Source organism: Capra hircus, chromosome 7 (assembly GCF_001704415.2).
Source record: "Capra hircus breed San Clemente chromosome 7, ASM170441v1, whole genome shotgun sequence".
Lineage (NCBI taxonomy): Eukaryota > Metazoa > Chordata > Mammalia > Artiodactyla > Bovidae > Capra > Capra hircus.
Window position 1 is genome coordinate 59,639,726 of NC_030814.1, and position 20,106 is coordinate 59,659,831.

Here is a 20,106-nt window from a genome sequence, read left to right on the forward strand (position 1 = left end):
CTTTGTCCAGGGAGGTAAGGGCTGAAGTCCCCTCCTTCAAAATGACTCCAGCCTGCTTCAGCAAAAGAATACCAGGGGAAGCTCTCGCCAGCATCCCCAAGTACCTTTAGGCTTATAAACATGGTCCCCTTCATCCTGCTTGTTCTTTGCCCAGGCTGGGCAATACCAGGCTCCTCCAATCTGCCCCAGCCGGACCCTGGCCAGGAAACAAGTTGTGCCAGGCTTGGGGAGGGGGGAGACGCGGGAGCATGACAGCTGCTATTTCCTGGAGGCCACAGTTGGGCACAACCCGGATTCCTGCCCAGCTCCACACTCCACCGGACAGCCTCTCCCAGGCTCTGGCCTTCAGCAGGGCACCCCTTCCCCAGTGTCAGCCCCGTCATCAGCCAGGGTCCCACCCAGTCCCTCTTGTCCCCTGCACTGGTACAGACAGGAAGGAGGTGCCGGATGCACCTTCTGGCCTGGGCTGGGAGAACGGTGGTCTCTGCAGGGTTCAACAGGCGGGGGAGGCAGCCCCAGCTTCCCCCTCCTGCCTGCCTGCCCACCCGGCTGCTTCCCCCAGCCCCACACGCACCGAATTCCCTACATGCCTGTCTGTCTCTGACAGCTCGCGCAAATACTTGGCTGCGCGGGCACCCGCTGTTCTGAGCCCGCTGCGCCTCCTCCCCTGCCTTCCCCGGGGGGCTCTGCAGACACAGCCAGGGACGGGAGGGGGGCCAGAGCCAAGAAGCCTGGTGGGCAGTAGGGGGAGTGAAAGCAGGAGGAATCAGTCTCAGTGCTCCATCCCCAGGCCTGGGGGAACTGAGGGACTTGGGAGGCCACCATGAACCAGCCTTAGCTGGGCGGCAGCTGCCGACGCCCCCGCTGCCACCCCCCCCCCCCGGAACCTCCCAGGAGGACCTTCCGGAGGCCTCCCACTCGTCTCAGCCGATGAAACAGCATCTGCCACCCCCGCGGCGGCAGCTCAGGACAGGGCGGAGGGCACCACAAGGCCCCTGGGGAAGGCTTTGAAATCTGGACTATGGCCCGGCCCCTCCTGAAAGCCCTGGCCCCCCACCACAGGCCCAGCCCCGGAGCTTGAGGGGCTGCGTTCCAGCCCTCCTGCAGTGTGAGGGGTACACCCGCCCAGCTGCCAGGCCTGGGACGCCTCCATCGGACTGGCTGGGGGCCTCGTTTGCCCCCAACTCTCCTCCTTCCTGCTTGCCTTGCCTCCCTCCCTGGGGATCAGTGGAGGAAACACTTCCTGAGAACAGCTGGGATTTTCCGCTGGACACTGGCCTCGCCGGTCAGCCCCTTATGTGCACCCCCAACCTCATTCCTTCTCCCAGAGTCACCCCTTCAGCCAAATCATACTCCCACCCCACCGCCAAGGACACCCCTCCTCTCCCTACCATCCTCCCACTTGCCTCAGCATCCCCAGTACCCAGCACATGTCCAGGCACTGAGTAGACAATGAACGAATGGCCACATGGAATGACACGCTCCATTTTGCAGATGGGTATACCGAGATCAGGAGCGAGCCCAGCTCCCATCCAGGCTCTTCCTGAATGGGAAGAATGGCCCTGGCGGCAGGGCCCTTCTCTATTGTTTCCCACCTGGTACACTTTCTACCCCAGGAACCAATGCAGCCCTCCCAAGCTTCTCAGGCATCAGGGTGACTCCAAACAGAATTTCTCAGTGCTCTGGGGCCAAATGCCCAGCTAACTATTCAGGACCACTGGCCCAACTCTCCCAAAGCGTTAGGGTGGGCTTTAAAAGAATCACAACTGTACTGTCTTTGTGACTAGACTGTGGGGTGAAGCCTCCTCTCCCCATTGCACAGATGGGGCTGCAGAGGCCCCCAGGGGAGGGGGGAGCTGCAGGCGGCCGTGAATCAGAGGGGGAGCTGGGAAGCCGCCCGGCCCTGCCGGCTGTCGCTGGAAGCAACAGCCTGCGTTTCCTCCTCACACTGGTGCCTGGGGAAGCGTGGGCAGCGGGCGGGCGGGCACTGCCGTGAGGACCCCTCCCGTGCCCGCAGGCTAGCTGCGTCCCCTCAGTGCCTGCCTGGGCCCACACAGCCCACTCCCCGTGCTGGCGTGGTTTATTTCCAGAGAGGGGCAGACCAGAGGCAGAACTGGGTTTCATGTCACTGGCGGGCACCACAGGGAAGCCCCTCCTCTCAGATTCTCAATGTTCTTAGCATCGAACAAGATTGAAACATGACCATTCACGCTTCCTTCCAGCAGCAGAGCCCACGGTTCTGTGATTCTAGACTCAACGCGACAAGAATCCTGACAAGAATCCCTCAGCTCCAAGCATTCTATGATTCTAGACTTCTGTGACTTAAGATTCCAGGCCACCGAGATCGGACACCACCAGAAGAAAGGGGGCCAAGTCCACTCCTACCTGCTGCTGGAGGCCCAGCTAAGCAATTTTCTATCGAGCTTTGGGGGAGGCGGGTCAGGCAGGAAAGGAGCTGGGCTCTCCCATCAGGGTCACCAGGAACTAGACATGAGGCTGTGGGGCAGGGCAAGGGGTTATGGGGATCAAGCTGGTCTAGTCTTGGAGGACAGGCCACCACCTTGTGGCAAACACAGCCACGGACGCTGCAGCTGTCAGGAGGCCCAGACCTCGCTGGAGTGCAAGCAGGTAGGTAGGGCTTTGTCAGCTTGTGCCCCCACCCTGGAGATCAGAGGGAGGAGCGGTGTCAGGTCAGGGTTGGTCTCCCTGCTTCTCAGGTTCCAAGCCAAGCTCCACGCTTCATCTTCCAGTCTTCACCACCCACTGCTTCCTCCTTCCCACCACAGTCCCTCACCTCTCAGGCTCCCAGGCCAGCCCCAACCCAGGCCAGCTGGCAACCAGCCAGCCGGGGCAAGGTTCCCAAGTCCATTTGATAGATGGAAAAACTGAGGTTGGAGGGAGAAGATGACATGACCTGCCCCAAGGGCTCAGCCTTGGTAGCCTACTGGTCTCTGGATGCATCTCTCAGTCCCGCCCCTCAACCTTGCTTCCTAGAATCCTCTGCAGGGCCAATGGGTCTCCCCTAAACAGTCTCCTCACCAACATAAGTACATCTCCCCCTCCTGGTGTCCCTTGAGAGCACTCAATTCCACAGCCAATCACCTGCTCATTCATTGACTCATTCTTTCATTCACCCAACTAGCCAATCAGCCCATCTGCCCAACAAGTGCCAGGTCCCTTGCCAGGGGTCTGGGGGACTCAAGAAGGAAAGAGAGCAAGGCCTGTACCCCGCAGGCATTGACGGAGTGCCTGCTGTGTGCTAGGCAGTATGGACTGCCACGCACAGCCCAACCTTGGCTGTCCTTTTGGTGTTCATGGCCCATCAAGGGCTCTGCCAGGACCCAATCCCACTTGCAGGAGTGGCAAGTCCCAAACGCTCCAGCCTCAGTTTCCTCATCTGTATATGGGGAAGCTAATGGCACCCACATCACTGACCTACTGTGAGGAAAGAATGAAGTGAAGGCTAGAAAGCCGTCCACACAGTGCCTGCCCTCAGTCAGGGGCTGGAACGGGTTAGCCATTATCATCACCATTGTTAAGACCTACTATGATTATCATAGTAATAACTGGGAGACAGCAAGTGATTAGAGCAGCAGCTAAAGCTCTTCAAACACTTAACTGGTGCCAGACACTGAGAGGACAGGAAGGAATCACTGCCACATCCCGTTGCAAGGCTGGCAAGGAGCAAGCCCAGTAGCCTCCCATTAGCATCTGATGATCAAGGGACTCGATGGTTAGGAGCATGGCCCTGCCTCCACGGAAGGTCTACTCCAACATGTGTTCATGGGTGCTGCACATGTATAGCAAGCTTTTAACCATGCACATTAATACATGTCTACACATGAAAGCTGGGAGGGCCAGCAGGTGAGGTGGGAAGCGAGACGGCAGTGAAGGGAACACAACTGCTGACGCTGGCTCAGGCCTCCCACCCTAGCCCACCCCACTCTGGCCAGTGATCACAGCAGAGCTGAGGGGACTGTGGCAAGAGCAAGGACCAGGCCAGTGGGGAGAGGCCCGAAAAGATGCTTTGCATAGTTCTGGCCACCAGATTACAGGCCTAGGCTAGGCCCCAGGTGGGGATGTGGGGGTTGCCAGGTGCTTGCAGTCCCACATGGGGCAGGCTACTGCGCCTGCACTTTATGCTTGTCCCGGCATGGCACATGAGCGTTCCTGCTGGCAGACCGGGCGAGTCCGAGGAGGTCAGGGGAGGTCACGGTGAAGGGAGGGAACAGTAGGCCCAAGGGCCAAGTGGGGTCTGCCGGACAGGGGAGGGTGGGCACAGGGCTCCCCCGGGGCCACCGGGCAGGCCTGGCTCTGCCCTGCTGGGGCCAGCAGCTGGAGGGAAGTAAATATAGCGCGGGGCGTCCCGGCCACATTCCTGGGAGGCCAGTGCGGCCCGCCTGCCCGCTGCTCTAGGCAGAGCGCAGCAGCCAGGGCCCAGAACTGCCCCTGCCCTCTTCCCAAACAAACAGAAAAATAAATAAAACCAGCTCTCACGGCCAGCACAGCTGGGGGGATGGGGGCAGGAAGGGGTGGACAGGGTTGGGGGGGCGGCCAGGCACACCAGTTGCCACTGTTTCTGTCCTGCTGGGGAGGAGCAGGCCAACAAAAAGAGAAAAATGGAGGGAAAGGGCAGAGGGACAGTTAGAGATGTGAGAGAGGAGGAGAGGACCCGCAGGAGAGATGAGTTGTGACAGAGGTGTGTGTTTGGGGGGGCAGGTCAAGAGGGATACGGATGGTATCAGGGCTGGGGGGAGGCACAGACAGCCCCGAGGTCAGTAACTCAGTAATTCAGTGACAGGGATACCCCAGGGCGGGCAGCAGGCAGACAAAGGGGGCCTGTGGGCTGGGGCAGGGGGCTGGCTCCGAAGGCCATGAAATATTAAAGACCTTAGGCCAATGAGTGACAGAGGTCATAGAAATAAGGAGACTAGCCAGGGAGATACAGGGACCCTGGAGCAGACCACCCCCCCCCCAGTCCCCCTCTACCACCTCCGGAGCCCAGCCAGCCTCCCCCAGCTCTCCTCCTGCCGTGGCTGCTGTCTTTCCATCCAGACGGAGGACGGGCTGAGGGTGGGAGGGGCCCAGGGGATTAGTGAGGGCAGGGGACCTTTGCGGTTCTCTCTTCCCTCCGGCTGATCTGTGCACAGCCAGCCCTCCAGAGCTGCCAGCCACCCTAGTCAGAAGGCCAGGAGGCCTGTCAGCACAGCCACTGCCACAGGCACCTCCTGGGGAAGGAGGGGGTAGACATCCAGCTTCCCCTTCACAGAAAGAAAAAAAAAAAAATCAGCCGCGCCACCACTTTCCACAGAGATCAGCGGGAGGGAAGGCCATGCCTCACAGCTCAGCTGAGCCAGCCAGTCAACGGGCAAGCAAGCCAGTGGGTCATCCCCCAGCCCTCCCACCGCCGCCTCTCTCCCCCCGCCCCACCATCAACCTCATGACCTTGGCCAGTCCCCCTGTCCCCGAGCCTGTGTCTTCACCCGCCCCACCCCACCCCAGGCTTGGTGTGAGGAAAAGAAATAAGAATACAAGTAACACTTTGAAAACCTGCAGAGTGGGCTAGGGCCAAGCATGCAGGTAATCCTGTGAGGTCAGGCCCATCGTGGGTCCCATCTCACAAATGGGGAAGAGAAACCCAGACAGCCAGAGTACCCAAGGTCATACACCTGGCAACTAGCAGAATAAAGACAGAAACGCTAACCATGAGCCATGTGGGGGACAGGAAGTCCTCATCACCATAAAAGCCAACTTCTATTGAATGCTGACTGTGGGCTAGCCACTGATGGTGGGCACTGCACAGCCATCCCTGTGTCCATGTGAAAATAGCCTTGTGAGTCAGGCACTCTTACACTCCCTTTTCAGGGATAAGGAAACTGAGGATCACAGAACATATATGGACCAAAGGTCACACATATATCCAGCTTGGCAGTGACATAGCCAGGATTTGGAGCCAGGTCTGACTCCTGAGCCAGTGGTCAAATATACCTGTTTGGGTGAGGTCGAGGCTGGGAGTTAGGAGGGGCCGGTAGCGGGGGAGCTCAGTGATGCTATCGGTGCCTGGAACAGCCACCAGGAAAAGGTCAAAAACAAAGTCACAACTGCTAGACCAAGGGGTGGTCAGCAACTCCTCTGGGAATAAGGAGATGGGCAGAGCCTGTGGGGATCAACAGTGAAGATACTGTTTAGGGGCTTGGCCAGAGTGACCTGCCTGGTCCACTCAGAGCCCAGGTACCAGACAACACAAGCCCCTCCCCCAGCACAGGGCTACTGAGGCTGGTCTATAAAGGCTCAGCAAAGCCCTGTCCTGTTGGCTCCCAGGGCTGCAACCAGCACCCGAGGGCCGGTGTGCCAGGAACTAATCACACCCCACGTCCAGAGCCCCCAGTGCAGGCGGAAGAGGGGGCAAGATCCCCTCCCTCCCTCCCAGGCCCTGTGAGCCCAGAGGGAGGCCAGCATCAGAGGCAGGAAATGAAGAAGAATTTGCGATCTAATTGAGCTGGCGGGGGATTAGGCGGCAGAATGCAATTACAGGGGCTGGAGCAGGGCCAGGGGCACTGACACCCTGAGATGTGGCCTGGCCCAGGTGACTGGGCTGAGCCAGTCTCTGGCCAGAGACACCCTATAGGGAGTGGGGTGGGGAGAAGGAGACAGGTAGGCAAAGATTGGGGCCAGACCACTCTTCAGCACACACAGGATTGCAGGGTTCCAGCTCCATGAAATACCCAAAATCAAGTTTTCCTGAGAATTCTTCCCCAGAGAACAGCCCTATGCACTCTATCACCGGGAGCAGGCAGAGAGGAACACACGTTCTCACAGGCTCCACTCATGCATATACACACACGTGTTCATGCTCCCAGGAAAGGCCCACAGATCCATGTTCACTTGCATGGGGACAGGCTCCCAACCTGCAGACACACAGCAATGGCCCTTTGTTGCCAGTGGCTCCACCAAAGAGGGGAAAAACACAAAACAAAACAAAAAAATACACCCATGACCTTAAAATCCTTTTATTCCCGTAATCACAGGCTGCCATTGCCGTGGATACGCGCTGTCACCCCGGCCCCAGCCTGTCTCCCTCCATGGCTTCCAAACTCCCAGCAGGCAGGCAGACGGGGAGGCTGCCCAGTTACTGCTGGGGAGGGCAGGGGAGGAGAAGGACTGGGTGGGAGAGGTTCAACACCACACACGTTCACAGACTCAGGGCCTCAACTAGGGAGGGAAAGACTCAGAAAAACAGATGGGCAGACAGAGATACAGAAAGAGCAAGGAACACAGACACCGGCTACCAAAGACATAGACCACTGTTAGCATAGCTCAGACATGCCCACTCCCAGAGTCACACACGCTTTCCCAATTCAGTACCACCCAAGGAGTGATACAGTCCCCAATTTACAAGCGTATATAAAACACACAGATATACACAAATCATGAACACACCCTCTCCGAAATTCTAGGCCCACACAACTTAGAATATACACGTTCCTAGATTTACAGAGACAGACTCAACTTTCAGATATAGATTCTTAGGCTCACAACACACAGGTATATATATATGCGATGCAGACACAACTTTTAGATCTATAAACACACGCCCTGATTCAAATACACACAGGCTCAGACTCCCAACACCCCAAGATAAACAGACACACATTCAACACACACAGTCACAGATATATCCATCTTGAGTCATTAGCACACACACTGCCCAGATTCCCGCATCCCATACCAACAGACCAGACCTACACAGCCTCACTGAGCAGCTGACTGTCTTTGGCTTTAGAGGGTAGGTGGAATGGTTGGAGATTCCTGGGTCCTTGAGGGGGCAGTTCTTTCTCACTGCCTGCAGCCTGGGAGGTGGGCTCAAAGTTGGGGGGGATAAAGAGGGAAGTAAGAGAAAGCAAAAAAGAAAAAACTTGAGTGGGATATTCTTGTTGGGCAGTAGCGCGTGAGTAACTGGGGAGGCTTTTTGTGGTCTGGTGAGTTTCAGCTATGAGTGAGAGTTTAACTATTAATACACTTAATCAAGGGCACTTCACACACACACACACACCCTACAACCATATGCAGAGGCTAGGATGGGACCAGGTGGTGGTGGTGGTGGGGGGGGTAAGAGAGGGAGAGCCGCAGATAGAAAAGGGGAAAGCTCCATTCAGGGGCCCAGGGGGCAGGCAAACAGGGCAGAGTTTCAGCCCTGGACCTACCTCCAGGGCAGTCGGGGGTAGAGTCAATGATTCATTTCTGCAAGCCCAGAGGGTGGGGCTTGACACATAGTAGGTGCTCAATAAATACACAGTGGGCCAATGAATGAAGAACTGAACCACATATAAAGGGTAGCAATAATAATAACAACAGTAATGATAAGTGAGCCCCGCCCCATCCTTGGCCAATTGAGACATGCTTCAGAACACCAAGCTGGGCAGCTGGCTTTGACTTCATGGTCACCCCAAAAAGACAAGGGATCTAAGAAAGTAGGCCAGAGTCTGGCTCATCAGCATCCCAGCATCCCTCCACCCTATCCTTTACCCTGGAAAGTCAGCTGACCCCGGCCCAGCCTACACCCCTCCCTCCCAGAGAGACCCCCCAATCTCCATTCTACTGTCCCATGAATAAGTAGGTAAGGTCCCAAAGAAAGCAGGGCATTTAATTCCCATAGACTTGTTTCTTTATCCAGATGGAACCTGCCTGTCCCCCAATCCTACGAGCCTCAGCTTCTCATTTGCCAAATGGGTAGAAGCTGAAAAGAGGCAGCAAGAGCTGAGGGTCACAGTAGGAACCCACAGAACACAGGCTTAATCTGGTCTGGGCCCTGGATGCAGAATCCTCCCCTTCCCCCACCCAGCCCAGCCCTGCCGGGTGGACATTCCAGGCCTCACGTGATAAAGACGAGGCCGCTGGCCCACGGGTAAGTCAACAGGCTCTGTCGGGGGAGAGATAGGAGGCCCCGGCCAGGGTCACCTGCTGAGCCGGGAGAACAGCCGGGCCCAAATACACACATAAATAAGGCGCCAACAGACAGCCAGTCAGCCAAGGGTCTGTCTTCTGCAGAGGAACCTCTGCCCCCCACCTAGGAAAGGGAGGTGGCATGGGAGAGGGAGGCTCAAGGCTAGCTCTTGCTTCCCTGGGAGAGCCCCAGTTCCTGCCAAGATTGGAGGTGGGGGTGTGGGAGGGGTGGGCTTCTACCAAGGGCCCCAGGACTAACTGAGAACTCAGAGGCCAACCTCCCTCAGCTGTTCCCACCCCTTCCCAGGGCAAAAATCACCCCCTCTCCCTCCTCCCCAAGGAGAGAGGACAATTTCCGTTCTGGGAAGGGGGTGACAGCTGCAGAGCGGGCCACTATCCACCCCCCTCCCGCCCGACCCCGCCAGCTCTTGCTTGAGTCTCATCCAGGGAAACTGCTAAATCAACACTACGCAGTAGTAGGTAACGCAGGCCTCAGTCTCCCCGCATCGCTCTCAAAAAGGCGTTTGGGAGGCGGCTTCTGGTCTCAGTCCCTGGTTTCCTAAGACGGTAGGCACCTAGGGTACGGGGTGGGTGGGGGGGGGTCTTTCGGGAGGGGGATTAGGGCAAGCTTCGGCCAGTACGCCCCCTAAAACCGTCTAATTGAAATGCTCTCACTTGCATGAAGAGCCTTCCCCCGGCCCCCGCCTCCCGCCCCCGCGGGCCGGGGCAGCTGAGGTGGCGCCGGGCGTTCAAATAGCGCTCCAAACAAGTCCGCAGCGACCGCGCACGCAGCCCCCGCCAGGCGGCCCCAGCGGAAAACTTGAAAGGGACTCTGTTTGCCGGCCGCCCTGGGGCGGCTCCGGCGGGGGCGAGGGCCGAACGAACGCACACGCCCCCTCCCCAGCGCTTCCTGCGCAAACGCGGGGAGGCGGGGGTGGGTGGGGGGCAGCTGGCCCACCACAAAACCTCGGGCTCGGAACAGCGGCTGCAGCGCAGGGAAAGGCGGAGGTCAAGAGGCTGGCTCGCCAGAACCCCCCGCCCCCCGCTTCAGCCCCTTCAATCCGAAGACACGACTCTCAGACCACCCAGGGTCCAGGGGGCAAAGTAGGGCGCGGCTGCCAACCCTTCAGACCGCCGTCGCAGGAGACAACAGGGAGCAGGTCTTCCCGGAAGAGTCCCTACAGAACCCCCAAATCTGCTGGTTCCTCCTTGCAGCCCGTGGCACCAGCCCAACTCCGCGGACCCCTTCTGATTCCTGAGGTGGGGGCACCAAAAAGCGATTTTGCTACCTCATTGGGCGCTTCAGCTCTTCTGACAGGTCCCGGGAGGCGGCCCCCCGTTTAAAAACCGGGGTCACTCACTTTCTGTGGATCCTACAAATAAACAAAGCCAGGCGCACCCCGCGCTCCCCGCCGGAAAGCAGCCCATTACGGGCGAGGACAACTTCCCCCAGCAAGAAAATTAACACATTCTTCTCACGGCGGTTCGGCCCCTCGCTCTGGGGAAGCAAAGAGGGAGGGGGGCTCGGGGCCAAACTTCATGGGTAAATTTGGGGCCAGAGCAGCGAAGCAGGCGGCTGGGACTCACCTCCCACAGCTCCGCAGCTAGAAGAACACCCCCATTTTCCCTCCCTGGCTTTGCATGCTGCTTGGCCACGCGGGGCTCGGGAGACAGGCTGAAAGACTCCCTAAGGCTAGTGAGGAAGGGAGAGAGAGGCCGCGGGGTGCAGTGGTGGTCGGGGGTGATACTCTGACGAAAAAAAAAAAAAGGTCAAACTTGATCTGCCCGCCAGACACCCCGCGGGCAGCGGGGGCGAGGAGCCTGAGGGGAAATGTAGAAGTGGCCACCGCCCCCTCCAAAAGGGGGGGGAGACTCAGCCGCGCGTCGTCTAGGACATTAAGAGCAGTGAGTGATGCCCCCAAAAGACAGGACTACGAATAGGGTCTCTTGGGGGGGAGTGCGCGCCGAAGATCTCCAATCAGCCGCCCCCGCAGACGGAGCGCGAGCCCAGCGCCGAGAGGTAAAGACACTGGCTCCCGCCGCCCCTGTGCCCTCAAGCTCGAGTACTTGGGGAGGGGACAGTACCCCGCAGGGAGAGCCCCTGCCCCAATCCAAGGCGCCCAAGCCGCCGTCCCCGACCCGAAAACCCCTCTTTTTGTCTGAACTCAGTGATCTGCGACCGAGCTGACTGCGGCTTGGGGAGGCTTGAGTATAGAAGAGGCCACTGAGCGATCACTGGAGCTAGGGCTCCTATCCCCCGGGGCTCCGAGGCTCAGATTACGGGCGCCCCCCGCCACACCCAAACACGGACCCCTCTTTTCCCGTCCCTCGCTCTCCGCACCTGAACTTCGGGGGAGCCCGCGCCGCCAAACTTTCCGCAGACTTGCAGCGAACTCCGGCCCCGGCCGCGCACCGGGCCCCGGGGGAAGAGAGGGAGGTAGGCGGGGAAGGGGAGGGGGCCGGCCTCCGGGGGGTCGGGGGAGGGCCGTGGCCCGACACCTACCGGCTCTCAGAGTCGTCCAAGCCGCCACTGCCGCCGCCGCCGCGAGGCCGAGGGGGAGGGGCGGGGCGGGGAGCTGCGCTCCGCTCTGGGCACCTCCGCCGCGGTGCGCTCCGCTCCAGCCGCGCTGCCCGCGGTGCCCGGGTCCAGAGCCGGAGTCACGCCGCCGCGGCTGGCCGGAGGCGGGGAGGGGGGGGAGCCTGCAGCACCTGCCCCTCCTCCCCCTCCCCGCGGCCCAAATTAAAAAACAACAAAAAGCAACTAATCACCCCCGAGCGTAGCGCGGAGCGGCTGGCTGAGGGCGCAGCGTGAGGCGCCCGGACTCAGCAGGCGGCGCGCATGGCTGGGCGCAGGGCTGGGCAGGGCTGGGACGCGGGGCCCGGCTTCGGGGAACAAGGTTCGGCAGCTCTTCTCTCTCGGCTCGGGCGCCTGCTCTCGCCGCCGCCTCTGCTGCCGCCTCTACATCGCCGCTCAGGCTCCGCCGCCGCGCGCCCGCCCGGGCAGGAGCTCTGAACGCTGCCCAGGGGCTGCCGGCAAAACCCGGACCGGACTGCACGCTCCCTCCTCATCCCCCCCCGCCCCCCCGCGCCACCTCGGCTCCCCTCCCTCCTCCCTCCGCCTCCCTCCCGACGCAGCTCTGGCCACTTGGACGCCGCAGGCTCTCAGGCCGGAGCCGCAGCCATGCGCCTCTAGCTCCCCGCGCTCTGACGAGGTCGGCCAAGCCTCAGCTCTCCAGCGCGCCCGGTCTTCACCTCTTTTCCCGCAACTTTACAAAAAATAAGAGGACCTCACCCGTTCTGTAAGGAGTGCATGGGCTTGAAGACGCACCTTACGGGGAAATCCGCCATCCCTCGCCAGCCGGCCGCGAAGCTACAAGGACCTGTAGGGAGGGTTTAGCCGCGCCCCTCAGCTCAGGTGCGCGTGGGGCCGGGTACTCCTAGCTGAGCACTCTTGGAACTAGACGAGTGTTCAGAGTCCACTCTTCCCAGAGCGCTTTCCCCTACTCAGTGGGCTCTAGTTCCCAGGGAGAAGGGGCAGACGTCCCTGTTCCTATTACACAGATGAGGAAACTGATTCGAGAAAGGACTTTTTGTTTGCTACACCGCCCCCAACCAAAATACTTGAGTCCTGAAGCTAAAGCGACCACACAGTGGTGTTCTGAGACGGTGGCCTGTGAACTCTGAGCCTGAAACAGTGCCTAGCACAGCGCCATGCTCAACAGACACTGGCTGAAAGAATAAAACCCAGTGGATTCAGATTTGGACCCGCACATCCTCACCGTCATTCACCGGGCCCCCCCATCTGCCCAGCTTGGGCTAATCCTAAAGCTGCATATATCGACCTCTTCGCCACTTCAGAGACCCATAGCGCAAGCCCCGTGGAAAGTTTCTTCAGTTCTGTGGAATTCGTGGAGGTGGCTTTGTGCTTCCTGCGCTAGAGAAAACACAGCCCCCAGAGGAGAGACCCTAAAGGGGCAGGGCGGTTGGTGAAGTCTACCTAGGGTTAAATGTTACAGCCTGGGGCCTAGATAACTGGGAGTTAACTGTGGCAGCCCGGGTGCCTCCAGTCACAGGAGCAGTCTTAGTGGAAGAAATGGAAGCAGTTCCCACCTCACTGTCTCTTCTCCTCCTTGGTGTTGCTTGCCTGGGTGGCGCAGCACCTGGGGCCTGGGTCTCACAGGAGCAGCCTGTGGATGCCCACCGTCCAAGCTTTCTAAATTTGGCTTTGGGACTTTGACCCAGCCAGGGGATAGTGGTGTGAGGGAGGTGTCAGAGGGCAGAGTTCATCTAGAATGTGTTGCCTGTCTACCTGCCCTGACCTCCAAGGCCACAGGGAGTGACCCTTTGATGGACACCCCCTCTCTTTCTCAATTGCTGAGAAGTATTCTCTCAACTGTGTGTCAAGGAATGGCTCCTAAATGGGGGGGAGGCTTTAGCCTCTCCTCTCCAGCAGTGTTCCACAAAGCCCCCTCAAACATACCACATGAGGAAAGCAAGGTACTTGATCTGAGAACATAGTTTTAAGACAAATGAACACCTCTAGATTATCACCACTAAACTGCTTAAAGACAGACATTCTGGCCGACCCTGAGTGTCAGGTACTATGTTGGACACTCACTTGACTATACGAGGAGATATGAGGCAGTGACCCATGCCAAGATGACCAAAGATCTCCAAACACTCAGCCCACCATGATCTACCTTTTCTGAGGAAGCTCAGGCCCAGACTCTGAGGGGGCACTTGTTCCCCAGGAGTCAGCAGCAGACCTGAGAGGATTAGGACCCAAGAAATGAAACTCCGTCCTCAGGGAACTGCAGCCTAGGCGGGGAGAGTAGAGAATCAGGCCCTGCACACCTGAAAAAAGCTTCATGCTGAAATTCATGGGGTGTGGGGGACAGTACCTCCACCTTAGGGAATTACTACTAAATATCCACTTTTTCCCCAAGGACGTCTGCCCACCCTCCTCAACTTGGCAAAGGCCAAGGGGCTGCAGGCTGCAATGGAGATGAGTCAGGTGATCCCAATGGTGACTTTCTCAGGGATAGAGTGTTTGCATATGTCTGGCCCAGCTGAGTCAGTCTTGGAGTCTTCCCCTTCTCCTGGAAATTAAGAAGTAGAGGGAGACCCAGATCCTCACCTCTCTACCCCAGATAGGAGCCAGAGAGGAGAGTGGCAGAACTGTCCACATGGAAAATGCAACATGAACAGGAAATGCCATGTGCAAATCATCTGCATAGAACTCTAACCATAAAGAGTGAGACAAGGGGGAGACAGCCAGGAAGGATTGGGCAGGAGGTCTCTGGCCTTGGGGGTGACTATCCCCACTCTATGCCCCTTCCACAAGAAGTAAAGGGATCCTGGTTCACTATTCCTCCCCAAAAGTATTTGAATTTCACATTGCTATTCAATCAATCAGCTTAGATTTAGGAAGCAATTTCCATAAGTCTTCAGTACCAATGGGGGAGAGAAGAGGCATGTAGACACCTGCCCTGTCTTCTGGGTAGGATCCTGCTCTCCTGGTTCTGGTTAGAATATCCATAGCTGGCATTTACAAAGCCTTCACCCTGAGTAGGGCATTAAACTAAACAGTTAAGGCACCTTATCTCATTTAATCCTTACATCATCCCCAGTAGTGGTAGCATCCCCAATTTTCAGATGAGGAAACTGACATGAGACAGGCACCAAAGTTGTTTCCCTAACCCCTGAGATTTGTTGGCCTAGTGAAGCTTCTCTGGGATTCACCTTGGTCATCATCCTATAGTAACTCCTCAAAGCCCACCGGGCTCAGCTCAAGTGCCTGCCCCAGCTTGGTCTGGCTTCCCTAACTGGTCCTGTTCTTCCCTGCAGTTCCTAAGCCCTGCTGACCAACACCATTCAACACTGGTGGTTCTTTCAGACACCCCAAAACTTCCCTTCAAGTTTGCATGTCTTTGTACAAATTGTTCCCTCTGCCCAGAAGGCTCTTAATCAAGCTCACCTCCTGAAGTCCTCATTGAAGACCAAGAGCATGTTATCACTCCACTGGGAATCTTCTCTGACTTCTCTGCCTGTTTGGCTTCTCTCTACAGAGCCAGCACTAGCCTTTGTCCAAATCAGAAAAAGCTACCACTTTTTGACAGGTATAAAGTGAAAGTGAAGTCACTCAGTCGTTTCCGATTCTTTGCGACCCCATGGACTGTAGCCCACCAGCCTCCTCCGTCCATGGGATTCTCCAAGCAAGAATACTGGAGTGGGTTGCCATTTGGCCGCAGGTCATGAACTGTCTTCCAGTCTTCCTTGCTCCCTTTGCCAGCTGGCTTTTTTATAGTGCATGTACTGAGCAATTGTACTCTGTGGCCTGGCTTTGGGGCCCCGCATCTGTCCCCTCCTATGGCCACAGTGACCACACTGCACAGAAATAGCTTTTATTTGCTCATTTGTCTCCTGTCCCCTCACTACTACCATCCACAAACATTTGTTGAGAGTAAGGGAGAGTCCCCTACCTGCTTTGGGCCTGAAGCCTGGCACTAAGTAAGTATCAGTAACAAGGATTGTAGCCAACATTTTTCTGAGCACTTACTATGTGTCTTGCACCATACTGATTGCTTTCAGTGAATATGCTTAATCCTAGGACTCACACAGCTGTTTAATGTTACAGAGTAGCAAAACCTGGATTTAAATCCATGCCTTAAAGGAGGGATCTACCTTTTCCATTAAGTGAAGTGGCTCAGTGGTGTCTGACTCTTTGCAACCCCATGGACTGTAGCCTACCGTGCTTCTCCGTCCATGGGATTTTCCAGGCAAGACTGCTGGAGTGGGTTGCCATTTCCTTCTCCAGGGGATCTTACCGACCCAGGGATTGAACCTGGGTCTCTCCCTCATTGTAGGCAGACGCTTTACTGTCTGAGCCACCAGTCATCGATTAAACATCCAATGGCTTGGAATGGCTGCGTGGAGAGGAGTGTGGGAGTTAGGGTTTCCAATTTACATGGTCAATACAGAGCCTGGCATACCCTTCTACTGAGGCTCTAGTTCCCTCATCTGTTATCACAGAAAATGAGAGCCAGGGCATTTGGAGTCTTGCCTCAGGGCAGGGTGCGGGATAGTCTTCAGTGGGGTCACGCTGGCGGTTACACCTCACCCAGAGCAGGGCTTGGGGTGCAAACACGGGCAGGGGAAGAGAGATGCCTGACTGCCTAGGCATGGGCCCAGGCCTCTGGGGTCTCAAGACTCACATATTGACTATTGGCCCTTAGGTACCACTGCTGTCCCCATGACCTCTGAAGGGACAAGAGAAGTGTGAAACTAGAAGGAAATTTCAGAAAAGCTAGGTCTGTTTCTTAGGATGTCAAGGTCCAGTCCATCCCTAAGAAGTCAGTTTGGTGGCCCAGCCGGCCCTGAGCTGTGCAAACAGAGTGGAAAAGACCAGAAGAAGGGTTACTTCTCCAGTCCCAGAACAAAATGACTCTGGGGTGAGGCTGGGAGGGAACAGAGACCAGGCCGATACATGCACCTCACACTTTGTAGTTCTGCTTGCCTAGACACAGCTACGCATGTGCCACACACAACCAGAAGTACCCTGATACTCTGCCAGACCCAGGAAACAGGGAACTCAGCCAAATGTGATGAGGGGAGAGGGGCAGGGATAGTTGGGGGTGTCATGCCCGTGACAGTAACTCTCGACTTCTCTAGGCATAATCATGGTTCAGCTGTCTCTTCTATGGGAAACGGGAAGGGACTGGGTGCACTCAGAGACCAAAGCTGTGTGGCTCCATGGCCCTCAGAATGGGGAGAGGGAGGGGTCCTGAGGTAACAGAATGGAGCCTTAGGGGACGGGAGAACACAGCATCCCAAATCTGGTGACTGTAGACCAGAACAAAGGGTGAGGGTGTGTGTGCCCTGGGCATCCAGAAGCCAGCCTGGCCAGAAAGTGCTCTACCCAAGACCTACAGGCTCTGGTGGGGTGATAGGGAGAAAACTGGAGGTGGAGGAGGTGGGGCTCAGCCTCCCCTCACAGATCTAGCCCCAGAAGGCAGAGCATTGAGACTTTAAAACAGGACCCAGCCTCTTTCCCTAGACCAGACCTCACCTACCAAGCCCTACTTTGTTTTTCCAGAGAATGGGGTACTCAGGCAATTGCCTGGGGGTAAGCCCCGGATGAACTGCTCTTTGAACTGGCGGGACTGGTTCTGTGTCTAGTCGCCTGGGCTGTCACGGGGTTGCTTGCTTGCCTTGCCTGGCCTGTGAGGAGGGAGGCCTCAGGAAGGGGCCCCTCGTAAATCGTTAACTCCCAGAGCAGCCTCTGCTGCCGTGTCCCCCAGCCCCACCCCCAGTTGTGACTCAAAGCCCACTGGAGGCCAGAGTAGAAGGTTAGAGGTCAGAGCCAGAGGTCCCAGCACCTGGACAAATCCTTCCCCTGATTGGAGGGAGGTGGGGGGCGGGGAGTATATGGGGACAGTGTCTATGGCAAAGGCCCTTCTAACTTCAGAGCTTCTCACCCTAGTTTGCCCTCCAGCCTTCCCACTGTAGCCCTGACCTTTGTCTCTCAGGAGAGTCAGAAACTCTGGGTGGGCCTCATGGGGCAGCCCCTGGGCAAGTCCCAACCCCACCAGACCCTTAATCTCAGGGAGATAACTATGCCATTCCCACCACTTCACCCCAAGGGGTGTCACTAGGACTAGATAATGAGTGGTTGGGGAAAAGAATTAGATACTGTTCAGAACTGCAATAGGACCCTCAGCATTGTTCCAACTCTGCTCCCTGGTGCTGGGGTTCCCTCAAGAGAAATAAAGGCTGCCTTTCTGAAGATATTATGCTAAACTCTTTATCTCCTTGGTAATTTATTTAGCCATCACATTCTCATTTTGCAAATAGGGAAACTGAGGCTCCCAGAGACATGACTTACCAGGCTGTGACAGCTGTTCAGGAACGGGGCCAGGATTTGAACCTGTTGTGTGCTCTCAAGCTGAACCCTTGAAGGGTTCTCTGTCTCCTTATTAAATTCTTAAACTGGTGAGGAGACATTCTAAAGGCAGAATGGGCTAGACAGTTCCCCCAGTGTAACACTGTGTGTAGTGGGGGCTGGTAGGGGAGTGTATGTGGGCAGGAGACTGGCAATGCTCCCAACCTCTCTGTAAGCCCCTTGGCCAGGGCAGCTCCCCCTCAGGTCACAAAGCCCCAGGTGCTATCACAGAAGAGGCTTGACTGCTGCTTCCCGGACTTCAGGAAGAATTCTCCTGACCCAGACAGGCTAACAAGAGAGGATTGATGGTGCTACCACCCTTTTCACTAGGGAAACATCTCAGAAGCTGAGGAGACAGAGACAAGAAAAAAAAAATCAACTTTTAATCGAGATTGCAGATTCAGAAAAGATTCATAAGTGAAATGATTCCCCAAGGAAATATAAAAAGTTACTTACGGCACGGCTAAATTGAGCATGCTTCAATCAGGGGCTGTTGAGAAATCATTAAGATATACAAGATGCTTTTTTAGATATATGTGATTTCTGTCAGGACAGCTGGCTAGTGCTCCACTTAGAGAGATCTGGCCTGGAGCTCTCTTGGCCTGCTGTGTCATCTCCTCAGACTCATAGATGAGGAAGAAGGGCAAAGTGATGAGGAACCATACCTGCTGGGCCCCAAGAGCTGCTGCCCAGAAGTTGCCACTGCCCCTAGGAGCCCAAAGACTCTGGCAGGGAGAGTGGAGCAGAGGGATAATGGGCAGAACTTTTAAAATATTTATTTATTTGGCTGTGCTGAGTCTTAGTTGTGGCATGCTAACTCTTAGTTGCAGTATATGGAATCTAGTTCCTTGAGCAGGGATCGAACCTGGGTTTCCTGCATTGGGAGCAGAGTCTTAGTCACTGGACTGCCAGGGAAGTCCCTGGTTGGAACTTTTTATTGACTGAGGTAGCTTTTCCCCACTTTCCAAAAGCATAACGGGATGTGGCAGGGCTAGAACTATTTTCTTTGAAAAACTAAAGAGGGCACTCCCTGCTTCATATCCCCTGACCCCTTGCCCTATTCCATGGTCACTCTATGTGGACAGAGAAGGACCAGAATGTGCTCTCAGATCTATGTCTGAGGGCTCTGCCTTGGGGGAGGGGGCAGGTCAGGGAACACTGGGGGAGTGGACCACCCTGGGGAGTTTTCAAGGATGATCACTGGCTTTGGAGAAGACATTCTCCCCTCTCTGTCGCAGCCACAGCCATTTCTTAGGAAGAAACAGAAGACTTCTTCGAGGTCCAGCTCTCCTCTCTTGCAGCCTGTGGGGGTCCTTCTGCCCCTTGCTTCCTCATGCCTAGGACTTTCAGGATTGAGGCTAGGACATCATGGAGAGTCTCTGGAATACTCATTACCTTCCCCCTCCTGGGGACCAAAACTTGTGGGCTTTAGAAAAGGCAAGGCCTAACTCATCTCCACACTCTGTCCAGTACCTGGTCCCCAGTTGGTGTCAAATATTTACTGAAAAGGAGGGAGGGCATGAAGGTAATCTGTCCCATGGGGGTGGGTGTGGAAGAGAAAGGACAGGCAAGAGCCTGCTTAGGGGACTGAAGTGGCAGTGCCTAGACCCCTTTTCTTAGGCCTGCCTGCCTGGGTAGTCACCTCCTCCATTAAATCATCAGGGAAGGCAAGAAACCCAAGCCGGATGGCGGTGGCCACACTGCCTTGTGGGTGACCTGAATCCGATCCTGGCCAGGCCGAGGCGTTATTTTAAACTCCAGCTCCAAGCTGCTGCCTCAGACCGCTTGGCTTGCCATCTCTGGTTACGAAGCCACTGCCCATCTCCCTGCCACTTCCTCCTCTCCACCCTAGAACCCCCTAGGCTCTAGGGTTCAATGTGTCTTGGGGCAACCCTACTCTCTGTAGGCCCTGGTCTGTCAACTAGCACTAATGCCTCTCTCCATCCCTTGGCTGAGCCCACTTAGGCACCGTCATCCCTCTACCCACACCAGGACCCATTGACCTTTATTCCGACTGAAAATTCTCGTGTGGGGTGGGGTGCTTGTCCCAAGGAATAAGGGCACACCCTGGCCAGAGAACCTGTAATCTTGCGCCCCGACTCTGCTGGGGTTAGATCACGCAAGCTAGGATAGGGCAGATACTGCAGGAAGAAAGGAAGTAGGTTTGATATAAGTAGAGACTTCCGAGCAGTGAGAATCTGTTCTAGAAGATTTTCCTTTTC

At 56.5% G+C, this 20,106-nt stretch overlaps 1 protein-coding gene across 3 annotated transcripts in view; it reads right to left on the reverse strand.

Moving 5' to 3' along the window:
* Nucleotides 1-11,985, reverse strand: part of CXXC5 (CXXC finger protein 5) — a 34,299-nt gene extending 22,314 nt beyond the window's left edge. The window contains exon 1 of one of the 3 annotated variants that reach the window (XM_018050302.1): nucleotides 11,447-11,985. The gene's annotated coding sequence lies outside the window, so the exon portion shown is untranslated. Of the gene's footprint in view, nucleotides 1-10,530; nucleotides 11,260-11,284; nucleotides 11,384-11,446 lie in introns of those variants that run through there. The other 2 variants (XM_018050303.1, XM_018050304.1) reach the window with 2 other exon arrangements.